Here is a 16,294-nt window from a genome sequence, read left to right as displayed (position 1 = left end):
GTTTCTCCTTGAAATGTCTGGCCACTGGCTGATCAACTGTCTTGCCCTCCAAAGCCATACATATCACCGATCTATGTTGGGTCATCCTCTCACGCAAAGTACATGATGTTTTGCCTATGTATACTAGGCTACAAGTACAGCGTATCAGGTACACCACGTACCGTGTGGTACACGTGAGGACATGATGGATGGCCATTTTCTTACCAGAATATGGATGTAAAACATAGCTGCCAGTTTCAAGGTATCTGCATGTAGTGCAACCTGTGCACTTGTAACTTCCAGCCTTTTTAGTTAAAAAGTGAACCGGATTATCCCTGGGAGGGGTCTCAACATTATTGTGGACTAGCCAGTCTTTGAGATTTTTATTTCTCTTATATCCCATCATCAGTTTGGACCCTTGTAAGGCTGGCAAAGATGGATCTGTGTTTGCGATCGGCCACAATCTTTTGGATGCAGAATTGATGACTTGAGATTCTGTGTTGAAATTATTGACAAAAATCATTTGCCGGCCCTTCTGTTTTGGTTTATGTTGTTTCAATTCATCACGGCTCAGATGCATCACCTTGATTTTGGCCATATCAAGTGTTTTCTTGGAATACCCGCATGCTAAGAATTTTTGTGTCATCTGATCTATTTCTACCACAGCCAACTTATCATCTGTGGTGATTCTACGTATTCGCAAAAATTGCGAATAAGGAAGCCCCATCTTGAGTGCTACGGGATGATGGCTTTGTGCGTGTAGCGCGTTGTTAACATCTGTAGGCTTAATATATATGGATGTGTTGATGTCTGACCCATTCCAGTGTATGTTGACGTCCAAATAATGGATCTGTTGATGATGACATTCATGTGTGAATTTGATATGCGGGTGAGCAGCATTCACATCCATCATCATGGTCCTAAAGCTACTTTCTGTACCTGACCATATGAGGAACAGGTCGTCAATGTATCTCGTGAAGAAGATACAATGTTGTTGAAACAGCCGATGTTCAAAAAACAAACCTCTCTATCTGGAACATGTATATGTTTGCATAAGAGGGTGCCACATGGCTTCCCATGGCACTCCCTCGAAGTTGAACATAAAATTCTTTATTGAACAAAAAATAGTTACGGGTGAGTGTCTTTTCCATTAGATCCATGAACAGATGTAATGGCGGTCCCTTGTACTCCGGGTTGCGCTCCAGGAACTCCTTCAAGTGCTTCAGTCCCTCCTCGTGTGGAATGCTTGTATATAATGCCACAACGTCCACTGTGCACAACAAGATGTTATCTGGAAGTTTATCCAGACTGTGTAGTTTGTCCAAGAATGTGTTCGTATCTTTCAGAAAGGTGTCCTCCCTCTGCACCAATGGCTGTAAGAAATGATCTAAATATTTGGACACCTTGCTGTAAATGGAATTTCTGGCGGATATTATAGGGCAACCCGGCGGGGCTGATAAGGACTTGTGTATTTTTGGCAGGCTGCATATTAGGGGTACCTCCGGAAACTGTATGGTGAGTGCTGCCTGCGTGCTTTCCGTGATGCTCCCTTCCAACACTGCTGTCCTCAATGTTTGGGTTAATTCATCCTTAAACTGGTGAGTGGGATCATGCTGTAACTTTCTGTACACCTCTGGCATGTTAAGTTGCCTATACATCTCTCCAATGTAGGCTTCAGTGTCTTGTATAACCAAGGCTCCGCCTTTGTCGGCCCCACGTATGACAATGGACGCATCCTGACTTAGGGACTTCAAAGCAGTGAATTCTTCTTTAGACATGTTGGGATACTTCCTCCGTTGTCCAGTTTTGTGTGTGCTCATCACCTCTTGATCTAATAAACGTGTGAAACTTTTTATGGACGGATTAAATGATTGTGGATCAAACTTAGATCTCTTCTTGATAGGTACCATGGATGGATTATATGTATCATCAGGTTGAGGGAAAAATTCTTTCAGCTTCAAATTACGATTAAATTTCCACAGTTCTTTCTTCCCCTCAAAAGAGTCAAATGTGGCAGTTGGTATGAAAGTCAGGCCTGTGTTCAATATTCTGAATTCAATGGGAGAAATGACACGCTTGGATAAATACACTACTATGCTTTCTTCTTATTTGTGCCTCTCCCTTTCACATTGGCCCCCACGCCGCGTGCGCGCCCTACGTTTTTTATGGGTTTCTTGTTGGATGAGGACTTTCTGCTGTCCACGTCACTGTTGGATGTTTTGGTGCCATCCGAACGGTCACTGTCTACCCTGTAGGGACGTCTCCTTTGTGGATATTTCAATCGTCCCTCGCCTGTTGCTGATCTCCCCGTCACCCAAGAATAGACTCTTTCTTCCTCGTAGTCCGGGTGGACTTTAGAAAGTTTTTCTTTTTTAAATTTAATAAGATCTTTCATGTAGTCGTCAATTTGTGTTTTTAATTTCTCCATCCAATTGCAAGAGGGATCTTCAAGCAAGGTCTTTTTATGTGTTGTTTCAAAAGTGCGTATTTTCTCTTGGATACTCCTCATTTCTCTCGGTAGCTATCAAGAAGAGATCTAAGTTTGAACCACAATCATTTAATCCGTCAATAAAAAGTTTCACACGTTTATTAGATCAAGAGGTGATGAGCACACACAAAACTGGACAACGGAGGAAGTATCCCAACATGTCTAAAGAAGAATTCACTGCTTTGAAGTCCCTAAGTCAGGATGCGTCCATTGTCATATGAGCCTTGGTTATACAAGACACTGAAGCCTACATTGGAGAGTTGTATAGGCAACTTAACATGCCAGAGGTGTACAGAAAGTTACAGCATGATCCCACTGGCCAGTTTAAGGATGAATTAACCAAAACATTGAGGACAGCGGTGTTGGAAGGGAGCATCACGGAAAGCACGCAGGCGGCACTCACCATACAGTTTCCGGAGGTACCCCTAATATACAGCCTGCCAAAAATACACAAGTCCTTATCAGCCCCGCCGGGTTGCCCTATAATATCCGCCAGAAATTCCCTTTACAGCAAGGTGTCCAAATATTTAGATAATTTCTTACAGCCATTGGTTCAGAGGGAGGACACCTTTCTGAAAGATACGAACACATTCTTGGACAAACTACACAGTCTGGATAAACTTCCAGATAACATCTTGTTGTGCACAGTGGACGTTGTGGCATTATATACAAGCATTCCACACGAGGAGGGACTGAAGCACTTGAAGGAGTTCCTGGAGCGCAACCCGGAGTACAAGGGACCGCCATTACATCTGTTCATGGATCTAATGGAAAAGACACTCACCCGTAACTATTTTTTGTTCAATAAAGAATTTTATGTTCAACTTCGAGGGTGTGCCATGGGAAGCCATGTGGCACCCTCTTATGCAAACATATACATGTTCCAGATAGAGAGGTTTGTTTTTTGAACATCGGCTGTTTCAACAACATTGTATCTTCTTCACGAGATACATTGATGACCTGTTCCTCATATGGTCAGGTACAGAAAGTAGCTTTAGGACCATGATGATGGATGTGAATGCTACTCACCCGCATATCAAATTCACACATGAATGTCATCATCAACAGATCCATTATTTGGACGTCAACATACACTGGAATGGGTCAGACATCAACACATCCATATATATTAAGCCTACAGATGTTAACAACGCGCTACACGCACAAAGCCATCATCCCGTAGCACTCAAGATAGGGCTTCCTTATTTGCAATTTTTTCGAATACGTAGAATCACCACAGATGATAAGTTGGCTGTGGTAGAAATAGATCAGATGACACAAAAATTCTTAGCACGCGGGTATTCCAAGAAAACACTTGATATGGCCAAAATCAAGGTGATGCATCTGAGCCGTGATGAATTGAAACAACATAAACTGAAACAGAAGGGCCGGCAAATGATTTTTGTCAATAATTTCAACACAGAATCTCAAGTCATCAATTCTGCATCCAAAAGATTGTGGCCGATCGTCAACACAGATCCATCTTTGCCAGCCTTACAAGGGTCCAAACTGATGATGGGATATAAGAGAAATAAAAATCTCAAAGACTGGCTAGTCCACAATAATGTGGAGACCACTCCCAGGGATAATCCGGTTCACTTTTTAACTAAAAAGGCTGGAAGTTACAAGTGCACAGGTTGCACTACATGCAGATACCTTGAAACTGGCAGCTATGTTTTACATCCATATTCTGGTAAGAAAATGGCCATCCATCATGTCCTCACGTGTACCACACGGTACGTGGTGTACCTGTTATGCTGTCCTTGTAGCCTAATATACATAGGCAAAACATCATGTACTTTGCGTGAGAGGATGTCCCAACATAGATCGTCGATATGTATGGCTTTGGAGGGCAAGACAGTTGATCAGCCAGTGGCCAGACATTTCAAGGAGAAACAACATCCTTTATACTCTTTGGTATATAAACTGATAGACCATGTTCCACCATCTATACGCGGAGGTGATCGAGACCAGAAGTTATTACAACTAGAGGCCAAATGGATCCATCGCATGAATTCGGTTTCACCGTATGGACTTAATGAGACTTTGTCTTTTTCTTGTTTCCTTTAATCTGGGTGGTGAGTTTGTCAGTTTAGGGTAGATCTTGAGACGCTTCCAGGTAACACACACATATATATATAGTAAGTATACCTATGACACTAGCTGTACTTTTGATATAGAACCAGGTACGTGCGGCTTAGAATACTTTGCATGTTGCTGGTCGTGATGCAATCATCAGGTTTATGGGTGATGTTCACCAACATGACCTATTGTTCCATCATAGCTCCCCCCTTTTTTGAGCACTAGATAGGAATCGGTTGCAAAGTCTTCTTGATGGAAGGGACTCCTTTAGACGACGGTGGTTTAAAGTAAAAAATCTTTTAGAGAGGTATTTTTTAACAAACATTTTTTTTAGCACAATCACGTATACTTCTCAGTGCATACGATAGACCTGTGCCATCAGATATGATGGGCAGGGATATCTACAAGATAGAAGTTTATTTTAACCCTATCAGTAGATTGCAGCAGGCTGTGCACATAATTAAAACCACATTTATTATATTTTCTTTCATATATTTTTTAATAACACATTGCACTTTTTTGTCCATAATACACTGCACTTTATCAGCCCCACCAATTGCGGCTGTCAATTGATTTCTCGCTCAGTTTCAACTACTGTCACTCACAACACATTCGTTTTACTTTGTTTGCTCACCAGTTTGATATGTTTTTTGACTGTTCTATACACTTTTTAGTATGTTCTGTGTTGTGTGGTGTGTTTACAGGGTGCCATGGTAACCAGCCGGCGTCCCCCTCCCAGAGAGAGACGTCACCAGCGCTGCGGTTCAACTGTGCGCACAGCGAGGGTAGATGACGTCAGGTGACGCAAGACACCTCTTGAGGGCGCGAATGGGGTGGCGCACGCAGTGTTGACATCATCCGAGTGGGACTGGAGGCGGCCGGAAGCGGAGCATGGCGCCCGGAGCAGACTACACTATTTAAGGTATGTTTTGCACTTTGTACATTTGTTCTTGAAAAAAGTAAATAGACTGAAATGTTGAACGCTGACGCTGTCCGTCTGAATCATTCTTGGTTGTAAGACTTGTGAGTGCCGCCTATCTGCGTGTTTATATATATATATATATATATATATGTGTATATATATATATATATATATATATATGAAAAAGCCCTCACTCACTCACTTACTTACTTATTGAGTGACTGACTCATCACTAATTCTCTTACTTCCCGATATGGTAGGAAGATGAAATTTAACATAGGTATTTTGCAAGTGGGAAACAGGAAAACTACTTAAATAGAATTTTAATAAACCTCCCCTAAGGGGATGATTAGGGGGTTGACATAATGACATCATTACCGATGTGTAACTTGCGTTGCGTGAACTATAATGCCCATACGGACAAACGGATCAAAATTTGGATTGCACCTCCAGTGTGTAGATTTTAATAAACTACCCAAATGCGAAAGCCCTCACTCAATCACTCACTCACTCACTCACTCACTCACTCATCATTAATTCTCTTACTTCCCAATAGGAAGATGAATTTAACATATGTATTCTGCAGGTGGGAAATAGGAAAATGACATAATTAGAATTTTAATAAACCTCCCCTAAGTGGATGAAAAGGGCTTGACATAATTACGTCATTACCGATGCGTGACTTGCAACGTGTGAATGATAACACCCAAACAGACAATCGGATCAAAATTTACATTGCACCTCCAGTGTGTAGAATTTAATAAATTACATATATGGTACTGTCAGTTTTTACTGTATCTGCTACGGGTGCTCCTCGGGTAATGCCAAGAAGCATGGATTCACTTTATTGCTTCACTACAGTAGCTTCAACCCAGGCCCATTGAAACAGTGATTACCCTACTCCAAGTTTGTTAGAGTCAGACGCATTACATCTGACCCGGAGGTAGCGATAACACAAATGGATGCTTTGATCTCAAAATTCATTGCTAGAGGTTACCATCCAAGGTTACTAGAGGAAGCTAAACTGAAGGCCTTGAAACTTGATCGGGCAGCATTGCTGGAACAGAAACCAGTAATATCTCAGACCCAACCCATAATTCCGTGGGAGGGCCAATATAACTCTGCCAGTAAAGGAATCAAATCGATTTAAAAAAATATATGGGCTGTTGTTCAGAGTGACTCAGAATTAAAGTTAACTGATACCATGATGTCCTGCTATACTTGAGGTAAAAACTAGAGATGAGTGGGTTCGGTTCTCAGAGATTTGAACTCTACCGATCTTCACGTCCCGAGCCCGGATCCGAGCTCAGCTCGGGGTTTTTCTGCATGACTCGGAAACCAGAATGAGGCAAAATGTCATTATCCCGCTGTTGGATTCTCGCAGGGTTTGGATACCATATAAGGAGCCACTCGTCGCCGCCATTTTCACTCCAGTCCTGGAGAGTGTAGTGAGAGGACGTGTCTATGTCCTCAGTGTCTGTGCCAGTGGGAAAGTGGGTGGCGATTATAGTGCTGTATTGTGCTGCTCAGTCCAGTGTAGTGTCTTATGTTGCATCAATCAGTCCAGTGACCAGTCACAGTGGTGGTGTTCTCTGCTGCCATATGTCCGGTGCTGCTGTATAAGTCCCTTACAGTGTTGCTGTGTTGTCCTGCATCAGACCAGTGGTAGTATACTGTGCATCAGCCCATCCAGTGATCAGTCACAGTGGTGGTTTCCTCTGCTGCCATATATCCAGTGCTGCTCTACAATAAGTCCCTTACAGTGTCGCTGTGTTGTCCTGCATCAGACCAGTGGTAGTGCCCTGTGCATCAGTCAGTCCAGTGACCAGTCACAGTGGTGGTGTCCTCTACTGCCATATCTCCAGTGCTGCTGTAAAATAAGTCCCTTACAGTGTAGCTGTGTTGTCCTGCATCAGACCAGTGGTAGTGCCCTGTGCATCAGTCAGTCCAGTGATCAGTCACAGTGGTGGTATCCTCTGGTGCCATATGTCCAGTGCCGCATATTGTGTTATATAACTCTAGAAAAATAATGGAGAACATAAATTTGGAGGATAAAATAGGGAAATATCAAGAACTACTTCCTCCTAGTGCTGAAGCTGCTGACACTAGTCATGACATAGATGATGAAATGCCATCAACGTCGTCTGTCAAGGCCGATGCCCAATGTCATAGTAGAGGGCATGTCAAATCCAAAACTCAAAAGTTCAGTAAAATGACCCAAATTTTTTTTTAAATGGTCTGAGGAGAAATGTAAACTTGACAATATGCCATTTGCGACACGGAGTGGCAAGTAACGGCTAAGGCCCTGGCCTATGTTCATGACTAGTGGTTCAGCTTTACATAACGATGGAAGCCCTCATACTCCCACTAAAATAATGAAAAGAGTTAAGCTGGCAAAAGCACAGCAAAGAACTGTGCATTCTAAGATGGTATCACAAATCCCCAAGGAGTGTACAAGTGTGTCGGCGGTTGCGATGCCTGACCTTCCCAACATTGGATGGGAAGAGGTGGCTCCTTCCACCATTTGCAAGCCTTCTGCAAGTGCTGGAAAGAGCACCCACAGTCCAGTTTCTGATATTCAAATTGAAGATGTCACTGTTGAAGTACATTAGGATGAGGATATGGGTGTTGCTGGTGCTGAGGAGGAAGTTGACGAGGAGGATTCTGATGGTGATGTGGTATGTTTAAATCAGGCACCGGGGAACAAACCTGTTGTCCATGGGATAAAGAAGCCCATTGTGAAGCCTTGGCAAAATACCAAAAAAGCCACCTATTTGGTGTGGAATTATTTCTCCACAAATCCAGACAATAGGTGTCAAGCCCCGTGTTGCCTCTGTCAATCTGTCATAAGTAGGGGTAAGGATGTTTACCACCTAGGAACATCCTCCCTTATACGTCACCTGCTGCACATTCATCAGAAGTCAGTGTCAAGTTGTGAAACTTTGGGTAAGAGTGTAAGCTGTCCACTGACACCTAAATTCCTTCTTCCTTTTGTACCCAAGCTCCTGCAAGCAACACCATCAACTCCCTCAACGTCAACATCCTCCTCAGTCAGGAACATCAGTAGTCCTGTAGGCCATGTCACGGGCAAAACTGAGGAGTCCTCTCCTAACCGGGAATGCTCCGGAGGATCCTTGAGTGGTACGCCTACTGCTGCTGTTACTGCCACTGCTGTTGTTGCTGCTGGGAGTCAATCGTCATCCCAGAGGGGAAGTCGGAAGACCACTTGTACTACTTCAACTAAGCAAATGACTTTCCAACAGTTCTTTGTGAGGAAGATGAAATATGACAGCTGATGCAAAGCGGACAACTGAGGCCATGACAGCTATGTTGGTGTTAGACGTGCACCCGGTATCCGCCATTAGTTCATTGGGACTTAGAGAATTGTTTTAGGTAGTGTGTCCCTGGTACCAAATCCCATCTAGGTTCCACTTCACTAGGCAGGCGATACCGAGAATGTACAGAGACATCAGAAAAAAAGTCCTCAGTGTCCTACAAAATGCAGTTGTACCCACTGTCCACTTAACCACGGACATGTAGACAAGTGGAACAGGGCAGAGTAAGGACTATATGACTGTGATAGCCCACTGGGTAGATGTATTGCCTCCCGCAGCAACAACAGCAGCGGCACCAGTAGCATAATCTCACAAACGCCAATTCGTTCCTAGGCAGGCTGTGATATGTATCACCGCTATCCATAAGAGGCACATTGCTGAAAATATGTTACTGAAACTGTGGGACATCATCGCACAATGGCTTACCCCAATTAGACTCTCCTGGAGATTTGTGATATTGTACAACGCCACCAATTTTGTGCGTGCATTACATCTGGGCAAATTCCAGCAAGTCCCATATTTTGCACATACAATCAATTTGGTGATGCAGAATTTTTTGAAAAATGACAGGGGAATGCAGGAGATGCTGTCGGTGGCCTGAAAAATTGCACACCACTTTCGACATTCAGCCACCGCGTGCCGAAGACTGGAGCACCAGCAAACACTCCTGAACCTGCCCTGCCATCACCTGAAGCAAGAGGTGGTAACAAGGTGGAATTCAACACTCTATATGCTTCAGAGGATGGAGGAGCAACAAAAGACCATTCAAGCCTATACATCCACCTACGATATAGGCAAAGGAGGGGGAATGCACCTGACTCAAGTGCAGTGGAGATCGATTTCCATATTGTGCAAGGTTCTCAACACTTCAAACTTGCCACATGTGAAGTCAGTTCAGACACTGCCAGCTTGAGTCATGTCATTCCCCTCATCAGGCTTTTGCAGAAGCAGCTGGAGAAATTGAAGGAGGAGCTAATATGGAGCTATTCCGCAAAGTATGTGGGACTTGTGGATTATTATTTATTATTATTATTATTATTATCCTTTATTGATATGGTGCCCCAAGGGATCCGCAGCACCCGTTATACAGTACATAATCAAATGAGCAAACAGGAAAACAGCACTTACAGTCCAAGACAATATAGGACAGGTATAGAAAACCCTGGGTTAGGTGCCATCAAAGGCAGTAAGGAATATACGATTGTGTAAGTAAGAAAAGGAAAGGCACTTGAGGAAAGAAGTCCCTGATCTTGCATGGAGCCCTTCATTCGCTTTGCCAGGATTCAAGGGTGGTCAATCTGTTGAAATCAGAGCACTACATTTTGGCCACCATGCTCGATCCCAGGTTTAAAGCCTATGTTGTATATCTCTTCCTGGCAGACACAAGTCTGCAGAGGTTCAAAGACCTGTTGGTGAGAAAATTGTCGACTTAAGCAGAATGTAACCCGTCAACAGTTCCTCCTTCATTTTATCTCGCAACTGGGGCTGCATAGAAAAAGATAAGATTTCCTAGCCCACCCGCTGGTGATGATGCAGGGCAGTCAGGAGCAAATGCTGACATCTGGTATGGACTGAAGGACCTACCAATGATTACTGACATGTCTACTGTCACTTCATATGATTCTGTCACCATTGAAAGAATGGTGGAGGATTATATGAGTGACAGCATCCAAGTAAGCATGTCAGACAGTCCGTATGTATACTGGCAGGAAAAAGAGGCAATTTGGATGCCCTTGCACAAACTGGCTTTATTTTACCTAAGTTGCCCCCCTCCAGTGTGTACTCTGAAAGAATGTTTAGTACAGCCGGTAAACTTGTCAGCGATCGGCGTAGGAGGTTGCTTCCTCAAAGTGTGGAGAAGATGATGTTCATAAAAATGAATTATAAATTCCTCTGAGAATACCTTTACCAGCAGCAATTGCCTCCAGAAAGTACACAGGGACCTGTGATGGTGGATTCCAGTGGGGACGAATTAATACTCTGTGAGGAGGAGGATGTACACAGTGAAAGGGGTGAGGAATTGGAGGATGAGGATAAGGTCGACATCTTGCCTCTATAGAGCCAGTTTGTGCAAGGAGAGATTGATTGCTTCTTTTTTGGTGGGGCCCAAACAAACCAATCATTTCAGCCACAGTCTTGTGGCAAACCCTGATGCTGAAATGATTGGTTTGTTAAAGTATGCATGTCCTGTTTATACAACATATGGGTGGGAGGGCCCAAGGACAATTCCATCTTGCCCCTCTTTTTCTTCTTTGCATCATGTGCTGTTTGGGGACTATTTTTGAAAAGTGCTATCCTGTCTGACACTGCCATACAACTCCAGGGGTACTGCCATACAAGTCCAGGAGTACTGCCGTTTAAGTCCAGTCCAGTGGTGCTGTCTTGTGCTGCATCAGTCCAGTGGTGGTGTCTTGTTCTGCCATAAGTCCAGTGGTGGTGTACGGTGCTGTATATAATTTACTCCAAATAAAAGGGTTATATACATTACTTATATTATTAACCAAATCATTTTTACAGGGTTTGCCCTGTGTGGTGTAGCGGTATGCTCGCCTGTGCTGCATATTATTATAATAGCTTCATATAAAAGGGTTATTATTATCCAAATTAATTTTACAGGCTTTGCCGTGTGTGTGTGTGTGTGTGTGTGTGTGTGTGTGTGTGTGTGTGTGTGTGTGGTTTAGGGGTACGCTCTCCTGTGCCACCAATAGTGAGCATTGTGAATTTCCATTATTTTAAATAACCATTTAAATACCAGCGTTAATATATACTGCGGACGCAAGGTACATCTTATTACTATATACGAAAATAGTGCACTAAACGTCACAGCACTATGTCCCTTAAGAAAAAGCAAGTAGCCGCACACATGGTATACTGAGGTCCAACGCTCAGATATATATATATGTATTTGATATTAAAAGTAATGCATACAAAATAACTTATGTACAGTATATCATTCAGTATAACACATATAAATATAAGATATGGTTACAGAGTTACAGTTACATAAGAAATAGTTACAGCCAGTATACATCACCCTATCCCATAGGACCTTCCTCCATGTCTTCCTCTCAGCAACTAACTCTCTAGGCCCTAGAAACTACATATATCAAACAGTGGGAGTTAACAGGTTGTTGGTTTCGGTCTCCTTTCATTGGTCCAGGAGAGGGAGGTTTCTCATTCATTATGTGTTATTGGTCAGTTCATATGTAAGCAATGTCCAGTTTCAAGATGCAGGTACAGGGTTTAACCACTGGGCTTCTGCCCACATGCTTTCTCAGGAAGTCCTTTGTTCTCATAGAATGTGACTTTATATTCATACATTTGTTCATAACTAATTAGTGCAATGTGCTACAATTTACACATAGCTATCAAATTAATCCACACATCCTCCTGACCATTTTGACACTATGCCTGAAATAATAAACTTGTTCCATCCCAATAATACATATATATTTGGTTTTACAGTCTATTATATAAATACAATATAATACAAGTCTTCTGTTGGACGTGTTTTGTCTATGTATATATTTATGTGTTGTATGAATGTGTTTGTAGCTTTTCTGTGCGAATAAGTATTCTACCGTATATATACTCTCGTTATGCGTTAAACCGCAAGGTGCGCGAACATGTGCACGCTGCGTGTATGCGCAACATGAATGAACAGAGGTCACTCTGTTTGGCGTTTGTTGTGTCTATGTAATATTTTTGACTCTGAAAGTCCACCCTTTGATAGTAAACAATAACTATCATAACTGTCACAATTAACATAATTAAAATATTTCAAACAATAATTGGTGACCAGACACACGTATGTATTCATTTCGCAAATCAGACATTGACTATAGTTGGGGAAGCCAGGAAAAAGGACGGAACATTCTCTATATGCACTCAGCGGTCATGAGACCATTGGTTGGATGTGGGATGACATTCAACCTATAGAGTATGCTGGGACAGTACTATAGCCTATGTCTGATCCGAACAATCATTGCATACACACATGTACCTACGTCTTTGTACACTGATGTTCGGATCCTATAGAGCTTTTGCTGGGCAGAGGGAGAAAACAAAAACAAGTTGTGAAAGAGACAGAGGTATATATTCCTATCACTCCCTGAACATTGTTTCAATTTCTGGGTCGTATACTAAATCTGTTTCATCATTGAACAAGGGTTATTATTTCAGGTAATATCCTTCCTAGATAACATAAACAAAGTGATAGGCTGATCTTGGGATCCTATAAAGACATCACTCCTTTCTCCAGAACCAGTTCCAGTCCCACACTCGACACCTCGGGAACCCTCACAAAAATAGTATGTCCTGAAAAAAATGTTTGTCAACGGAAAAAGAAATAGAACAAAACAAATCTTGCTTATAGCAAATCCATTACAACGACTGGTCTTTTTGTAATCCTTTAGTACGCTCAGTTAGTGTTCAACAGTGCCGCCTCTCAGTCTTCATGGAATAGATTTTCGAGTGATATTTCTGCGATTTCACTCCCTTTATGAGTTCCTTCCGGACTAACTACTTTCTTGCAATGGGAATCATGGACTCAAGTCTCTCTCTCGGCTACTTTCACTGGAATCGTGCTGTCAACAAAACTTGGTACAGTTCTTCCCACCTGTCTATTAGGCAACCTGAGCATAAGAATAATCACACAGTCTCTTGGTTCACAATCAAAACAGTTAGTAGTTGGCATATCAGGAATCACAGTTTTAAGTTATTTTGCTAAGTTCTATAATGTTGGCTCATCTTGATAAGGTACTGTACTGTCACCTCATTGGTGTATTTCAGATCATGGTGCGGATCGATCATGACATGAGGTTGTCTTCCAAAAAAAGAACAAAGCAAAAATTTCAAAGAGGGTGATTAGTTAAGTGGGGATCTGGGAGTGGTTCCAATGCTACATAACACTAGTGGCAGTGTCTATGACAACAATAGTCCAGTTTTAGCTATCACTTTGTTTCTAATCCTAGGGATACCATATCTACACACAAATTCCTGCACAATTGTCTTTGTGGTAAATACAGCAGTATTTGCAGCAGCAGGGAATGCCTCTACCCAGTTTGAGAAAACATCAGTGCACATCAATACATAGTTCAAATTCCTAGAGGGTGTTAACTGCACAAAGTCGTTTTGTATTACCTGATAAGTTCCGTGATAATGTCGATATTATCTTAAACCATAAAGCTATACCTTTAAACACACTTTTACCATGGAGCCGCTGCGGCCGCTAGACTTAATACACACGCTACGTACTTTGTACGCTATTTGCGTACAGAGTTCTGTACCTTGTACCGACTTAGCGTACAAACGCCGCGCTGGGGGTACAAAGTACACACAGCGCGCACACACTCTTGATATACTTTAAACCTTATTAGTAATGCAATGCAATGATATTATTACACTCTAAACCTTACGCAGCAAAGCACTGCAATGATGTTACACCTTAAACCTTATGCAGCGCTGACGGTACAAAGTACCCGCAGCACGTACACACCTTATCAATACACTTTTAAACCTTATACAGTTAGGTAATGTAATATGCTTTAAACCCTAGCAGGGAAAAGAGGACACAACACCGATTTGTAGTAAAACATTGGGCTCTGACACCTCAGCGTATATATCTGGAAGGGGATAACAATACAATTTATACACTACAATACAACAGATTAAATGGCTACAGTCAATGTACATACGTGAGAATATTCGCATGCGCTTCCTGGTCCAGTCCTCCGCTAATCAGGTAGATAGCGTTAAGAGTCTTCTGACCGGCCAGGCAGCAACAGGCTTTTTGTACACTACTTCCAAAAGCAATACAATGAATACTGTAATCCCTTTGTCCATTGGACACAGAGATGCATCTTTACATTACAGGAGAGGTCATAGGTTGATTTGAAAAGGTGGGCGGTGTCTTTCTCAACTGCTCTTGTGGGTGGTCTCCTTTGGATTCCCACCGCATACATAATATACAGTAAATACAGTTTATATCTATATTCTACTTCTGCACATAACTATACGCAGGAACATGCGATCTTCCTCTAACCAACACCGGAATGTTACCCTTAATATACCCTACAGCTGGATACCAGACATCACCTTATAACCTTAGTCTGTCCCTTCCTATCATGCAAACGCGAATCCCTTAGTCCTGGAATCATTTAAACTGTTGATACTTGCTGATGTGGTGCAGGGGGGCTATGTGTACAATGTGCAGTATTTGGATTAAATATGTATAGTTTTGATAACCCTCTATGCGCTCACAAACTCCGCCGTAAATACCCATACCACGCGCAGGACCGCGGGAGCGATCATACGCAAATTGCGGATATGTGCACGCACGGCGAAACAAGTGCACGCGCAGTGGGCATGTGTGTGTTGTTAGTACGTGGTGTGTGTACTACAATATTTTTCGACTTTGACAGTCCACCCTTTGGCAGTCAACAATAACTGCCACTATCTAAACACTAAACAGAAAAATATACAATACAATATCTACAGATAATTGGATGGTAGGAGGAGAGGTGTAGGTGGGAAATGTATGACCTTGTGGGATAGTAAAAGCATGTATGTATGAATCCATGTCTGAGGGGCATGTATCATCGTGCCGTATATGTTCTAGATAAGCTTCGAGGTATTGTGAAATATACATTAAATCCTTCTTATCCTGTATTAAGGGTCTGTAAGTGGGCCAACAAACACTACCGAGCTCTTTTCAGCTTCTTGTTCCAACAAATGGGTGCACATTTAGTTGATGATACATGGAGGGGGAACATATGTGAGTGTTAATATATGTGGATATAACCTGTCAACTATGTGTGTCACTAACTGAAGGTTGTAGAGATGAAGATAAGACACATATCTAAAATACATTCACATAACATTTTCGTAATCATTCTTGGGTGTAGTCGATGTCTTTTCTGGATCGGTGTATCTGGGCCAAGGGGGAGACAAAGGAAAAACGGGTGAAAGAAACAGGCCATGGAATTAATTTGTAATCCTTATCATAACAGTGTCTCTATGGATGGGTCGTAAATTAAATCTGCTGCTGTAACAATGCCCCCGCTCCTTAAACTCATCAATTTTGTGCCGTGCTTGCGCCGCGTTAGAATTCGTACACACCTAAATATCAAACCAATAATTATGACAACTCCCAGGATACAAAGGAGAGACTTCCCTACACTCATAATAACATTTTGAGCCCACTCTCCTAAACCTGAGAACCAATTGCGTGGGTTCAACCATGAGACCCAGCCGGTCAGCTCCTTACCCACAGCGGTAAGGGTAAGGTTGTGTCTCCTTCGGAACTCCCACTTCAACTGCAAGATATCGTCCATCTTTTGATCGATTATCTTGGTTGGGTCATCAGTGCTGTTTGTAATATACGTGCAGCACTTCACACCATATTGAGTTGCCAAAGTGACACAGTACCCACCCGTCACAGCTGTGATATAATTAAGGACCATCCTGTGCTGGATCAGTTCTGTCTTG

Source organism: Pseudophryne corroboree, chromosome 2 (assembly GCF_028390025.1).
Source record: "Pseudophryne corroboree isolate aPseCor3 chromosome 2, aPseCor3.hap2, whole genome shotgun sequence".
NCBI lineage: Eukaryota > Metazoa > Chordata > Amphibia > Anura > Myobatrachidae > Pseudophryne > Pseudophryne corroboree.
The sequence above is the reverse complement of the archived record's forward strand: the minus strand, read 5'-3'. Positions refer to the sequence as shown.